This window comes from Montipora foliosa, chromosome 9, assembly GCF_036669935.1.
Source record: "Montipora foliosa isolate CH-2021 chromosome 9, ASM3666993v2, whole genome shotgun sequence".
Lineage (NCBI taxonomy): Eukaryota > Metazoa > Cnidaria > Anthozoa > Scleractinia > Acroporidae > Montipora > Montipora foliosa.
In genome coordinates, this window is record NC_090877.1 from 22,165,145 (window position 1) to 22,180,144 (window position 15,000).

Sequence of the window (15,000 nt, forward strand, 5' to 3'; positions counted from 1 at the left end):
CTACCGCCCCCCTCTTTTTTCAGTCCTCTCCTTCTCAGTGTCCCGGTCAGGCCCCACTGTTTTAACTTGGGATTGTCGTAGCCCGTAATCTTGAGGTGTGCTTTGGGCCTGGGTTTTATTTTAAAAAACCCGACGAGTCGCCTGTAACCTTTGCTCTATCCTTTTAGGGGACCTACATCTATTTTGACTACGTAAAATGGGGTCAACGGAAAAAGGAAGGCTTCACTTTCGAATACAGATACTTAGAAGAAAAGGAACTGTCTTAAGGCCTGGTCAAACGCTCGCAACATTTCAACGCAACATCTTGCAACATTGTTGCATGATGTTGTGTCATGTGTTGAATGGACTGGCCAAACGTACGCAACATGTTGTGCCCAACAATGTTGCAAGGTGTTACGTTGAAATGTTGCGAGCGTTTGACCAGGCCTTTAGAGGAACATTAGCATCGGTCAAAAACCACGCATGGTCTAAATAGTGGGACACAAAATCCCAGGTCCCAGTTGTTCAAACGATGGATAGCGCTATCCACCGGGTAAATCACTATGCATTGGATAGCGCAATTGGTTTCGCTATTACTTATCCACTGGATAGTGATTTATCCGGTGGATAGCGTTATCCACCTTTTGAACAACTGGGGCCTGTAACCGATCCAGGAACGGCACGTGGCACGTGAGCCTCGTGCGCAGGCACGTGAAGATAAAAGACAGCAAGGCTGTGACACGCTTAGCTCGTGCATAATTTTTTACCGGCTGTGTCCATGTTGGGTTAGTTTGAAAGGATTGGCGGATTAAATACTCCGCACGACCCTCCATGTCGGTTGTATGAACACTGGCTTGTTTATAATTGTAAATATGAATGCTAGCTCTAAGAATTCCGTTCATTAAAAAATTGAAGCATATGCGTGTCTTGATTTGCAGGAAGTTAAGCTGCCGCAACTTTCACCTTGATATAGCAGGATTTGTGGCCGACCAACGCCAAAGTCGCTTTGTCTAGTACTAAAAAGCCCGTATTCTCTCTAATTGGCCGAAGCAAAAAATACCATGATAATACTCTTTGTTTGTCCACCCAAATTTTGAATAGGCATTGTTTCCAGTTTCTCTTGGGACTTACATTTGTCCCAAGAGAAAACAAAAACAATGCTTATTCAAATTTTGGGTGGACAAACAAAGAGTATCATGGTATTTTCAGGTTAGGCCAATAGGCCTTTTTCGATATATTCAAATTCAGCTTGATAGTGTGAGGACAAAGACAAAGGAAAGTTCTTTCCAACGTGTTTCTATTCAGTCTTGTCCTCACTATCAAGCTGAATATTTGATATTTCGAAATGACCTATTAATATTGGATCCCATTATTTGTTTTCGATAAAAGAAAGCGCTTCTGCCCATGATTTCTTGCTTTAACTTCGTTCTGTTTCTTTTTGACAACATGGATAAAAGGCAGCCTTTTAAAGGGTCGAATACCGGCACTCGGGTTTTAAAAATTGCGTCTAGGATAAGGACTATTAATCGAAGGGGCGTGTCACAACCCTTGTTCAAAATTCCTTGTCACGTTAAAGAACCGACACACTCGTTGCCTCACTGAAAAGACTTCAGGGGGTCGAAGAGAGTGTACGACCACGAGTTTTTTCTCTTGAGCAAGCGCATCAAGGTTGTGGTGCGAGAAGAGCACGAAAAAGAACGCTGATCACTTTTTCGCCTCGTCCTCTGTTTCTCTTTTTCCGCTTCCCAAAAAATACCTGATCGCATGTTACCGAGTGACCAGACATTTACAGAGATTTATTACATCCATTGATCCTTGCAATCTGATTGGCTCTCAGCAGTGCAATTTATTCCCAGATCGCACTATTTTTTTGTTGCCAACAGGCCTTATTCACGATAGCCGCCATGTTGGTTTCCAAATTGTCATGCAAATTAGCCATGTGTCATGCTGGGGGGCAAACAATGGAAAAAATGCAAATTGCGGAAAATCGGCTACACAAAATATTAAAATAACATTGCTAAAAGTACATTTTAGAATTTAGAACTCAGTGAGTATCTTAACGCTAACAACCTACTAAGCCACTGTCAATCTGGATCTCGATCGTTGCACAGTACCCTCACTGCCCTGGTTGATGCTGCAAACAGCTGGTCGGTTAATATTGACAATGGCCTTGTCAACGGTGTAGTTTTCATCGATCTTAAAAAGGCCTTCGACACCATTGATCACAATATTCTCTTACGGAAGCTCCGTATATATGGTGTTGATACTATCAGTATTAAGTGGTTTGAGTCTTATCTTTTCCGCCGAAGTCAGAGATGTAATCTTGCTGGCCATTTGTGTAATGCTGCACCGGTTTCTTGTGACATCCCACAGGGATGCAACCTAGGACCACGCTTATTCCTAGTTTACATTAAAGATCTGCCAAATTGCCTTGGATTGACCTCCTAACATAACCTTTGCTGCCAGCACATTGACTGATCTTGAGAACGGTTTAAACTCAGAATTAAGAAGTCTTAATATATGGCTCATTTCCAACAAACTGAGCTTGAATGTTGCGAAGACCGAATTTATGGTTATTGGGTCAAACCAACGTTTAAATTCATTCTCAGACAATCAGGTAAACGTTGAGATTGATGCTAAATTAATCACTTAAGTTAAAGAAGCTAAATCACTAGGCGTGATAATTGACGAACACCTCTCATGGTCTAATCATATAGGTGATCTTAGCAAGATCTTCAGCTATAGGCGCCCTTAAACGAATAAGACCATACATCTCAAGGCGCACTGCCCTCTAAATCTATCAAGCGTTGATCTTACCCCACTTTGATTATTGTAGCTCCGTTTTGGGCGATTGCAACTTAACCTTAAGTGATAAACTTCAAAAGGTTCAAAATGGGGCTGCCAGGGCGATTACCAGGTCCAATTACGACACAAGCGCCACTTTCCTTTTAAATCTGTTAAATTGGGATGATCTAACTACTCGCTAACAAAAGCTTAAAGCTATATTAATGTTTACTTGAGCAATCAATGGACTCACCCCAGCGTACATGCAGACTTCGTTCAGTACCCGCAGTACGCAATACAACTTAAGAAACGTAGAGGCTAAACTTAAGTTGCCTTTGCCGCGCACAAATTATGGCAAGCGTACATTTTGTTATAGCGGAGCACTGTTATGGAATAGTTTGCCCATCAGCTTGCGAAAATCAGACTCCCTAGAATACTTTAAAAGGGAAATTGACCAACTACATAGTAGGTGCCGGTCGGGCTCCCACACGGCAATCTTGTAAAACAGTGTACATTGAAATTGTAATGAAACTTTTTATTATAATATATACTGAAGATTTTACCGTGTATAAATAAATAAAGTAAGAAATTAAGTAAGTAGAATTAAGTACCTTTTATAATAATTTTAGATCTTTTGATTGCCTTTGACATTTTGACTTTCTACTTCGTTATCTTGCTCATTTTTCACTAAAAAAACATCGAAGTAACTTGTGTAATCATTCAATTTTACTACTTAGGTGATAAACATTCAATGAACGTGACTCAAATCATCTGTGTGGCTAAGATGTTTGTTATAACCTTACCTTCCCCGCCCTAAGTTCAATTACCATTATTTATTACATCCATTTAGAAATCAATGGTGATCCTTGCAATCTGTTTGGCTCTCAGCAGTGCGATTTATAATGGTAATAGGAGGAGTCCAATTTGGTCTGTAATCATACGAGTGATTTGTTTTATCAGGGACCGCGCAGCAAGTTTTCGAGTGGGGGGGCTAAAGAAGAATGCGTGAAGGAATTTTTTTTCGCCTTTTTCCAGTTTGAAAACCCTTTAGAAATAGAGCAGCAGACTTCCTTACTTCTGGCAGCTCGAAGATTTGATTTTGCATTTTGTTGCATGCAAATGAAACACAACACATAATCGCTTTGCTCATTATAGTGTAGCCAGGGAAATTCCGAAAACCACTTGGATTGAAATGCGACATTCTGTTTGCCACAATGCTTTTTTGGAAAGTTGAAATCCGCAGGTTGGAATGGTTCCGTTATATTGATCTCTACAGCTTCGCTGGCTGTCGACTGATCAACTTGTCGTTGGATTGGAGGAGGCTGCGACTCTCGACTGGATATTGTGGCTTCTACTTCACTAGTGAAGTTGATTGTTTCGCACATTGTTTTGGGTGGAGGCTCTTTTAAAAATGTAAATGAAACATTATTAGACCAATATTTTAAAAACTATGTCACATGAAAAAGTGACTGGAAATAATTCAATTATAGAACAGATTCAGAAAAAAGTAGCAAAAATTATGCAGAGTTTACTCACCAGATAAAGGTTTTCCATTTTGTTTGGAAAAGTAATCAGAAATTTTGAGAGATCTCTTCTTTGCACTACCAGTGGTATGTGAAGTCTCGTCGTTCGTATTTATGTTGCCGTGTACCATGTGCACTTCTTTGTTCGTAATAACCGCCGGATTGAATGTTCCTTGATGACCAGAGCCATACACAATTCTGCAGTTTAAGTACTTTCGATGACAAAATGTTTTTATAAACAGACCGCGTTCAACAAAACTTGCAATTGGAATGCTCGACGAGCCGTGAAGCCTGACATCAAAAGACGGACTTCGCGCTGATCGAGCTAAAATCAGGACGCACAATAACAAGAGAAACAATAACTTCATGATCTTCCAAAAATCAAGGTTGAAACTAATAAACAATTTGTTTGAGAATCGCCTTATAAACTAAACCCAGTTATTGCTTTGGATCGAAATTGATTACGAAACAACGCGTTTTCCTGAGAGGTCCGCAGGAAAAAGAAGCCATTTAAAAGACGTTTACCTCTGCTAGGTTAGAAGCGAAAAAATATTTACAATTGTAACGACTAATGCTTCATTCTGTCTATTTGTCTTTGCCAGTAACTCTGGTCATTTTCGAATTAGCGATTTTTTGGTATTTTTCACTCCGTTACTTTTGTTAAATTATTTTTTGTTTAATTTATTTTTATTCTTGCAAAAAAAGTGGGGGGGGGGGGGGGGCTAGAGCCCCCCGAGCCCCTCCCTCTGCGCGGTCCCTGTTTATCACGAGTACACGAGTATGATTACAGACCGAATTGGACGACATGAAGACCTGCTAATAATAATAATAATAACAATAATAATAATAATAATAATAATAATAATAATAATAATGCACTAATTTATATAGTGCATATCTTGAACGCTATGCGCTTTACATTAGATAAAAGTAATAATATCAATATATATATATATAAAGTTAATTAAAGATTTTTTAAAAATGTGTGTTTTGAAATTTTTCTTAAAGTTTTCAAGTCTAGAGTTTTTCTTTAGTGAGTCTGGAAGTGCATTCCAGAGTGTCGGGCCAGCGTATCTAAATGTCCTTGCTCCAAACGTAGCTCTCTTGACCTTTGGGACGAGATGGTTGTTCTTTCCATCTGCTCTTGTGCCACGGTCAGGTCTCTTGCAGGGTAATTCTCTGAGGTATACAGGTATAGGAGTACAACCGTAGAGCGACTTGTGAACCATAGTCAGAATGTTTTTTTCAATCCTGGATCTTATTGGCAGCCAATGCAGGTCTTTTAAAACAGGTTTGATGTGGTCATACTTCCTGATTTGGGTGATGATTCTTGCTGCGGTATTTTGAACACTTTTTAGGTAGCCGAGACTTGTTGAAGGTAGGCCATAGAAAATGGCATTGCAATAGTCGAGTTTACACAATTAATCATAACCATTACAATTTCCGAGAAAACAAATTCATTCCTTTTTGACTGTCTGTTACAAATTCGTCCATTTTGGAAAATCCCCAGTTTGGTAGGTTAGGTGGTTGTTGCTATGGTTATTGTGATAAATTCTGTGATTGGTGGATTACGCTGAGTGCACTTAATGATTGGCTGATGTAACTGTCCGATTACAACCCTACACAATAATTGGTGAAAAATAAAGCAGTTAATGCACCAATCAAATTTGAGAACATTGTAATGGTTATGATTAATTCCCAAATCGCACTACTTTTTGCTCTAAATCGCGCCATTTCTCCAGCCAATGAGAAAGAAACACTAAAACAAAACAGCCAATCAGATTTCAAGGCTTGCTTAAGGTAACCAATCAAATTTCAGGAAAATGAAAGACAAAGAAAACCATTGTGTGGCGAATTTTGCAACTTTTGTTCCCAACTGGATCAATTAAATATTGGTGCTACCTAAAGTCCTGTATTTTAGTGATTAAATAATTATTGTGTGATTTCTAAATGGATGTAATAAAGTGGTAATTGAACTTCGTGTGTTGCAATTTGGTCTGAAATCATACTTGCGATGTCAAATCGAACTCGTGATACGCGCTCCCTCGATTTTGAAAATTACACGTATGATTTCAGACCAAATTGCACTCCACTCAGTTCAATTACCATTATAAATCCCACTATTTTTTGCTCTAAATCGAACCATTTCCCCAGCCAGTGAGAAAGGATCACTAAACAAAAAAAAAAACAATCAAATTTCAAGGCTTGTTTAAGATAACCAATCATGCAGGAAAATGAAAAACAAAGAACAGCGCCGTGTGGAGAATTTTGCAACTTTTGTTCCCAACCGGATCAACTAGATATTGATACTGACTAAAATCCTATATTTTAGCGATTAAATAATTATTGTGTCATTTCGAAATGGATGTAATAAAGTGATAATTGAACTTCGCGTGGTGCAATTTTGGTCTGAAATCATAATTGTGATTTTAAATCGAATTCGCGCGCGCATTTTGAAATCACACCTATGATTTGAGACCAAATTACACTCCACTCACTTCAATTACCATTACTTATCATCGCGTTTACGGCAAACGTTTCAAATTAATAGTTTGATATTTATAAGCTCATTTGCCTCGTAAGATATCAGGAAAATTCTCAAAGGAGGAAAACTGGTTAAAATATATGAGAATTTTCAAGCTGATATGACATTCACACTGGCGGATCGAGACCTGGAGGTAAGCTGGGGGCCCGCTCTCAAACATTTTGTTTTTGCCCTTTCACAGTTTTGGTGTTTTGGTGGCTTTGGTCCAAAAATAAGGGGGGGGGGGGGGGGAGGAGGCCCGGGCACCTCCCCTGGATCCGCCACTGATTCAGCAGCCTGCCGTTTCTCGTTTGTCGCTTCACAAAGACGCGATGCCAAATCCCTCTATTGCCTCTCTGCGAGACGAAAACCTAATTTTACTGGTCAACTGGTTAAGTAGCCCGGCAATCCGACATCTAGTAAAAAATACTTGAAACATTACCAGAACTTTTACCCTATCGAGCAGACTCTTGTTTACATGACGGCATACAATTCATGCGAGCCACAAGCCTTGGGTACCACCCAAGCAGCAAAGCCACAAGAATAACAATGTATGATTCACCATACAGTTTCATTTGTGAGTACTCTTAAATTCCTCACGTTGTGTTCGATTACAAATTATTGCCCCCGAGGAGGCAACCTACATGCCCCCGCGTAAAAACGGGAAAATACGTAAATTGCTGGGAATGGTAAATGTTGCATAGGGGACAGCAATCTCGATTTGCTCAAACGAGCGCACAAGGTGGTATCGGTATTGCTCACCGAGTTCGCGAGGTGTTCTGGGTAACTTGAGGTCACAAGAAGCAGCGATACCAAAGTGCTGTGCAGCATAGCGATCGAAGGTGAGTAATTTTCGAATATTTACAGAGATTCCTTTTACTTTGAAAATCAAAGATTATAGTATCTGATAGGAAATCATATTGCCTGGGTCAGAAATTGATTTTTCAGGCACAAATCAGAAACAGGGGCGACAGACTTGGCCCACAAACTGCTAGACGCAACTCAGCTCTCAGAAAGCCAAAGGATAGTCTCAGTACCAACATTTTCAAACAATCTTCGCTCATATTTACAACAGTTTTTCACAGATGATGATAATCAGCGGTCCAAAGATAGTAACAACCGAGTTTTGTTCCTATTTTATGGTATTTCAAGGGAACGTAGGAGGCGCGGTGGCCTCATGATTAGAGTGCTTGACTCCGGATCGAGTGGTCCGGTTTCGGGTCCTGGCTGGGGTAGACTGCAAAACAGTCGTATTTTTTGCGAACGCAGGCGACACGGTAAAATAATATTCAAACGAAAGGTCTGGAGCGGGTGTAGAAACGGCGAGGGAGAATGGGGAGAATGGTTTCTCGCCTCACACCCCCGTAGGACGTGTGAGGCTCGCGCGCTTCACACGCGAGGATCACGCTTACGGCGCTTCGCGCCTCCCGAAAATAGAAGAAAACGACTGTTTTGCAGTCTATGGCTGGGGACATTGATGTGTTATGTTTTTGGGCAAGACACTTTACTCTCACGGTGCCTCTCTCCACCCAGGTGTATAAATGGGTACCGGCGAAATGCTGGGGGTAAACCTGCGATGGACTAGCATACCATCCAGGGGGGAGTGAAAATACTTCTCGTCGCTTCATGCTAATGAAACCGGAGATAAGTGCCGGCCTGATGAGCCTTCTGGCTCGTAAGCAGAGACTTTACTTTACGTTTTCAAGGGAACGTGAAAAGACCACGGGATCAAAAAGATGACGACATGTTGCCTTCTAATTAACGTTCCTGTTCCTGTTTTACTATGATATTTTCAAGGCATTTTCCATACTTATGTAAATTGTTTTTCAATTGATAGCATATCAATGAAACGTTGATGGAAATTGAAAATAAATGGTCGTTTGTTGTTGTTGCCGATCCTTTTCTTGCATCTTTCACTTTCATTTACCTACCTAATTACATGTAAAGTAATATGAAGACATCACAATGTGCAGCACATATTAATTGGAAAACACCTGAACTGCCATCCATATTATCTTTGGCGGGGACAGATGTAGTCAAAACTATTACTAGTTATTTATAGACAGTTGCCTTAAAAAGTTTAACGAGCATAATTTCCTTCTCTGGATTGGCGAAGCATGAAAGATAAGCTGATATATCCGGTAACTACTGACTTGCATGTTGCTTCGCCTAGTGCTTTCAGTTTCAAGTGATGCGTGAAATGTGACCATCCCTGCGTGAAAAGAAGAGAAAAGGAAACGAGTGATTAATCCTACTCATAAACTGAATTGACGACTGCCTTACCTATTGAAAATTGTCTCATTCTATTGTACATGGTTTTATTTAAAGAGTTATCTCTACGTTGCAAAAAGAGATTTATTTCGACGTGGACACGAGGACGCTCGGAAAGAATCGGAATGCTCCTTTGTGGGGACGTGAACATGCACCTCTTGGTTTTTCAAATCGTGGCAAAAATTTACTATCTCATCCGTTATCTTCATGTTATAGGACTTAACTCGTATGGGGCGTTGAAAAATCTTTGAAACTCCGACATTAGTGCACACAACTTGAAACCGCCAACAGTAAAGGACTTTAAACGTTGCATGAGGAAAGAGTTAATGTTAAAATCTTTAGAGTCTTGAGTGCACTCCTTGAGCCAACTTAACTTATTTAATCTTATTACTTTTTATTAGCTTTCATCACCCGCACATAATTTGTTTGTTTTTGATATTTCACTTTAATTGTACCTTTAGCTTAAAGACGGAAAAGTGCTCATGTATAAATTACGCATTTCTCGTGAGCGAACCAAAACAGAATGGCTCGTAGAATCTCTGTACGGTGGCCAATTTACATTATCAACTCCGTTAATAAACCAAATTTTTGTATACTACTTCCCCACCGACGCAGCACCAAAGTTTCTTAGAAACTAGCCCCTTCAGACCTCTTAACAGTTGTATGCTTAGTTACCTGGCCTTTTAATGAAAGTGAGGCTGGTGTTGACCTTGTTAGGATACAAACCTCCCTCCTTTTCTTATGTTAATGATGTTGTTGTCACGCTAATTAGTAAGAATTTACATAAGAAAAGCAGCGAGGTTTCTATCAAAACAAGGTCAACTCCATTTTTGGTTCGCAAGTTAATTTCGAATAAATTAGTCGAAGCTTTTGATTGGTTATCCTGCCGAAAAAAGCGTGTTTTTGTCGGGTTTTGTGCAGGGTCAAGGCCAAAAGGGAACAAAAACATGAAACAAAGAAACTTGTCGTGTTTCATAACCAGCCTACATCTATAAAGTATGTTTAAAGTTAACCAAGGAACATGATGTTTAGATGACATAAATTTAGAAGGAATATTGGGATCAGCTGCTTAAAAAAAGGCTTTTCCACGAATTCCATATATCCTCAAAATCAGGTGTTAAGTCCATACAGTTACAATGTATTTAAAATCATCCTTTAGACCATCCCAGTCCGCTCTTTTAAAATTGTAAACAAGTCGAGGGCTATTACGAGGTCTAGGTATCATGACTTTAAGCTCAAATTCCACAGAATTGAGATCTGAATTCCCCAAACCATCGCAAATACTTAAGTCAGACAGTAGTTCAGGTTTGTTTATCAGAGCAAGGTCCAAAGTAAACAATGGGCAATGCGCAACGCGTTTTCATAATTACTACCCGAAATATCCAGCTATATAGTAAATATGGGTAAATAAGCGAATAATAGATATTGAATAGACAATGTTTACTGACATAATGCTTAACATTAATTATTACATAAATACATTATTTTACTAACTTTGTTACAAAAATAATGAATACATTGATCATGCCAGGATAGGTGATGGCCCATATAGAATCAATGATGATTCTAATAACTTTATTTTGCAATTTTGTAAGCTGTGACAATGGGTTTTCATAATTACTACCCGCAATATAGTAAATATGGATAAAAAACCAAATAATAGATATTGAATAGACAATGTTTACTGACCTAATTATGAAATTAATACATTTACCAACTTTGTTACAAATATAATGAATAATTATGATCATGCTAGGAAAGGTGATGGCCAATATAGATATCATACCCAAGTATCTTAAGATTGAAACTTGTTCAAGGCATTGACCAGCTAAAGTTAAGGAAGGAAGTAAGCTAAAATTTACTTCCAGATGAGGAATGAAGATAAGACATTTTGTTTTCTTTAAATTTAAAATTAATAAATACTTGAGAGTTCAGAGCTCGTGTAAATTAGAAGTTCATCTATATATAGGAAGATATCTGTTGACAAACATTGATGTGCCATCCACAGGAACAAAAGACCCTTTTGTTTCAACAGCCAGTGAGCCTCTGGTTGGTGAAATAATGACAATAGGTAAACAATATCTTCCCTACAGTGTTTCAGCATGCTGCATTGCAGAGGTTTCCCTCCACATAATGTATAATTTAAACAAATTGCTACTTACAGAGTGTCAAGTGGGTAAAATGGTCAGAAAATGAGAAAATAGTTTTTTCTACCTAAAAGTAGGAACAAAATAGCAGCATTTGCTCGTGAACAGGAAAAGTAATGGAAATGCCTAATTGAAGTCATCAATGAAAGGTTCAAAATTATTGTTTTTAAATCAACATGAAGTACAAGCTTACTACAATTTTCTCCTGCCATGAGCACAAAAAATGGTAATTTTTCCTGAAAAACAAGCGAATTTAAAAGACTCAGAAAAATAGGAAATAACAATAGCCTGCACAGTGGAAAGCCGCACCCCCATACCCGGGGAATGCGTGGCATTAGCAGGGGATTTCAGCGGTTTTGGACTGCCACTTTTGTCACGGTATGCGGGTTAATTTTCGACAGCACTGGGTGCAAGCATCGGCGAGCGGGGGCCTTGAGCAGGGCTCAGACGGGGATTTGCTTTTTGACGCCACCTTGAATAGGCATGCAAAGATCACTGGGAGAGCATACGGTCTCAAAATGGCGGCTAAGTCAAGTTAAAATCCATTCTTTTCATGTTTGTAATGCGCTCTCAATTAAATTCTGGGTTCAATCTGCAAATATCATCATTCTTGTAGTGGAATTAGCCGAAGATTATAGTCATGCTTAATCAGCAATTTATTTATAGCGTTGACCTTTTGTCTTTATTTCCAACGGAATGCAAAGCGAACGTACGCGTAGAGGCTGACAGTGACATTACTTTATGATTTTGTGAGACAAACCTTGTAAATGTTACCTCCGATGGGTTTCTACATTACCATGGTCTGCGTAATGGTGGAACATGCAAGTTCCTACCGAGGAATCTTGCAAAGGTCTACTGTAATTCACTAGATATTTTATTTTCTTTGCAGTAGTTTAAAAATTTGCAAACCGATTAAGGGTTATTTGCAAAATGTAGCTGGATGAGGCCATAAAATTTTGGTAATAATCCATTTCCTTAAAGTGAAATTTGTATAGCTCTTTGAGAATTGTTGTGATAGTGAACCATTATAGTCGGTTGAGTGTACTTTACAAGGAAGGGTTACGTTTTCTCAAACGTTGGCCATGTAGCACTTATATTTCAACAGACTTAACTATTATATAGTGTAATGTGAATTGCTAGTTTTCTTCCCATATGAACCATATGAGTGTCAGCCCTACTGATGGAAATAGGCCCACACAAGGACGGAGAAAAACTCTGACCAGGGTGGGAATTGAAACCACGACCTTTGGGTTAGATCACCGCTGCTCTACTGACTGAGCTACAAGGTCAGACGGGAGCAGGCCGTGGGAACTGAAGATGTAGCTTGTAACTTGTAGCTCAGTCGGTAGAACGGTGTTGATCTAAGGTCGTGGGTTCAATTCCCACCCTGGTGAGAGTTTTTCTTTGTCCTTATGTGGGCTCATTTCTATCGGTAGGGCTAACGCTCACATGGTTCACATGGGAAGAAAACTAGCACTTCACATTACGCTCCATAATAGTTATCTAAGTCTGAGCGTACTTTAGATTAGGTATGCTTATGCATAGAAGGGAAATAACTGGAATCTTGGCAGATTGAGTTGCACGTCAAATGCATGTTTAGACTAATGTCATTGCTATTTTAATGGTTTTGACACCAAGGAAACTGTGATTAATATTACTGCCTTTAGAGAGATTATAAAGTTTGGAATGCCAAATCTGTAACTCAAGGTAGATTATTTTTGGCTTTATGAGAAATGGACTGCATTGTTGATTTTCATGTTTGTCAAATTTGTACTTTATGATTTTTGAAGTATTGTATTGTCCCAGGTGCGTGGGAGAAAAGTTTGGTTTTGATGTAGGAAATTGTCCCGCATAGCAGGGAATCTGCTTCATTTAGAAGGCAGGCCTGGTCTAATGTCCTGCTATTCCCCAGGTATGCGGATGCGGGGCTTTCCACTGACTAGTGCATTACTACTGTAACAGTACCCTTATTATCTACCCTTCGAATTCAATCCATGGCGATTAAGTAAATCCTCCACACATGTTGCTAATAGGCCAGTTTCGTATTCTAACGGTTGGACTGGATCTAGCATGAAATGGAGGCTAATGCGGGCAAATTAATTTGCATTTGAAAAGATTACACATTACACTCTAATCAGTTACCCTTGCATCAGGAGCCCGGCCAAAAACCTGGCTAGCCTGGCAAAGGCTGGCCAGGCCAGGCCAGGCTTTCCGGGTTTTTGGCCAGGCTTACCGGGAAAATGCGGCCTGGTAAAGTCCGGCAAGCATGGCCACAGCCAAGCTTTCTCAGCAACCTTGGCAACCAAAGCTTGGCCTTCCTGGCCTTGTTACTTCCAAGGCCGAGCTTTCTCGGCAACCCTGGTCAAAAAAGCCTGGCCTTCCAGGCCTTAAGATTCAAGCCAGGCTTGACCAGGCCTTTTTTGAATTTCCAGGCCAAAAGTGTTTAAGTCTTCAAGATTACAGACATTGACTGCAATTTAGTGTAACATTGTCTGTAATTAGTGACCAGTGACCTTAACCAAACTCTGTGGGCTCAATTGAAGTGTCTTTGAAGTAACAATCTTTAAAATGGCCTTGATGATGTCTTGCAAAATATGATGATGTTATGGTTTAATGGCCAATTAGCTTTAATGTAGCGACGTAAACATTATATTATATCTCACACTTGAACATGAACATTATATTGACTGTTTCTAAATTTGACACCTTAGACTAAACCTTTGCATGATTATTCTTAGATGTACAGAGTCTCTGATAAAATGATTATATTAAGTCCTTCTCATTCTATCATGCTAAAGTACTGCTGTAGTAATTAAAATTTCATGTTTTAAAGCAATTTAAACTGTCACACTGTTCGCCCAAAAAGCCTGGCCTTCCCGGCCTTCCAAGATTTTTAAGCCAGGCTTTTCCGGATTTCCAGGCCTAATGTTTGGGAATTGAACTAGCTAAAAGGGCAATTTATGCGGACTAGGATTTTATGGGAATCTTTAAGAATTCCACTCAATGATTCAATTTGAGGGTCACTGGCAAGATTTCCGCACATGTCCCTACTTCATTATGCATACACTCCTTTGTTTCAAGAAAACAATAGCGATAACGATAGACGTCCTTTGGGACTGTGGCGCTTTGTTCTTTCTTTTTAGAGGTTTTTTTTCTAAGTCTATATGGACTTAAAAAAAGTCGGTCGAACTTCTGTCTGAAATACGGAAAATCGAACAGTTTTTCCTGCAATTTCGGCACTTTTCCTGCAATTTTACCTATTTTTCAGTTTTAGAATAAGCACAAGTGGAGTTTCAAGCAATCGTTGTAATAGGGTTCAGATTCGCAAACATAACAAACAAACCAAATAAACTGAAGTACTGTCATAAGAAATTTAATGGCTACCTGCTCTTTTTATCGTGAAATTGTTCTTCCTGTCTGCTTAAAAATTCGCCGAGACACTGCAAAGTGTATATTTTCTTCCTTTCCTGTATTTAGGATCACGAACGGTGCATTTAGAAGGATTTTGCGATTTATCGCTCTTTGTAGAGATCGGCAATATGCTCAATGATACTTCCAAGTAAATAGCTTTGGTAGAGATCCATGGATGTTCCCCTACGAGGCATACTTCGTTTCACTCCCCATCATGTCTTTTCAATGCCCTGCTGTGGGCTCGTTTGTCTGGGTCGACGAAGTTTAGGCGATGCTTAACCGCGGTGAGATGATGTTAGCCCTTGTCTTGTAGGCAGTTGTAAACTTTCTGGCCACAGGTAGCTAGGGCTAATTTTTTTTT

The 15,000-nt window shown here is 39.5% G+C and overlaps 2 long non-coding RNA genes across 6 annotated transcripts in view; one reads left to right on the top strand and one right to left on the bottom strand.

Moving 5' to 3' along the window:
- The window catches only part of LOC137970024 (uncharacterized), a 32,576-nt gene extending 31,661 nt beyond the window's left edge, over positions 1-915 (top strand). For 2 of the 4 annotated variants that reach the window (XR_011116755.1, XR_011116754.1), the window contains exon 11: positions 168-915. This is a non-coding gene — a long non-coding RNA (uncharacterized lncRNA). The remainder of the gene's footprint in view (positions 1-167) is intronic. The other 2 variants (XR_011116752.1, XR_011116753.1) reach the window with 2 other exon arrangements.
- A 7,211-nt stretch (positions 916-8,126) lies between these two features.
- LOC137970607 (uncharacterized) overlaps positions 8,127-15,000 on the bottom strand; it is a 15,513-nt gene continuing 8,639 nt past the window's right edge. For both annotated transcript variants that reach the window (XR_011116834.1, XR_011116833.1), the window contains exons 2-4: positions 11,422-11,464; positions 11,244-11,295; positions 8,127-9,022 (exon numbers count right to left, since the gene is read on the bottom strand). This is a non-coding gene — a long non-coding RNA (uncharacterized lncRNA). The remainder of the gene's footprint in view (positions 9,023-11,243; positions 11,296-11,421; positions 11,465-15,000) is intronic.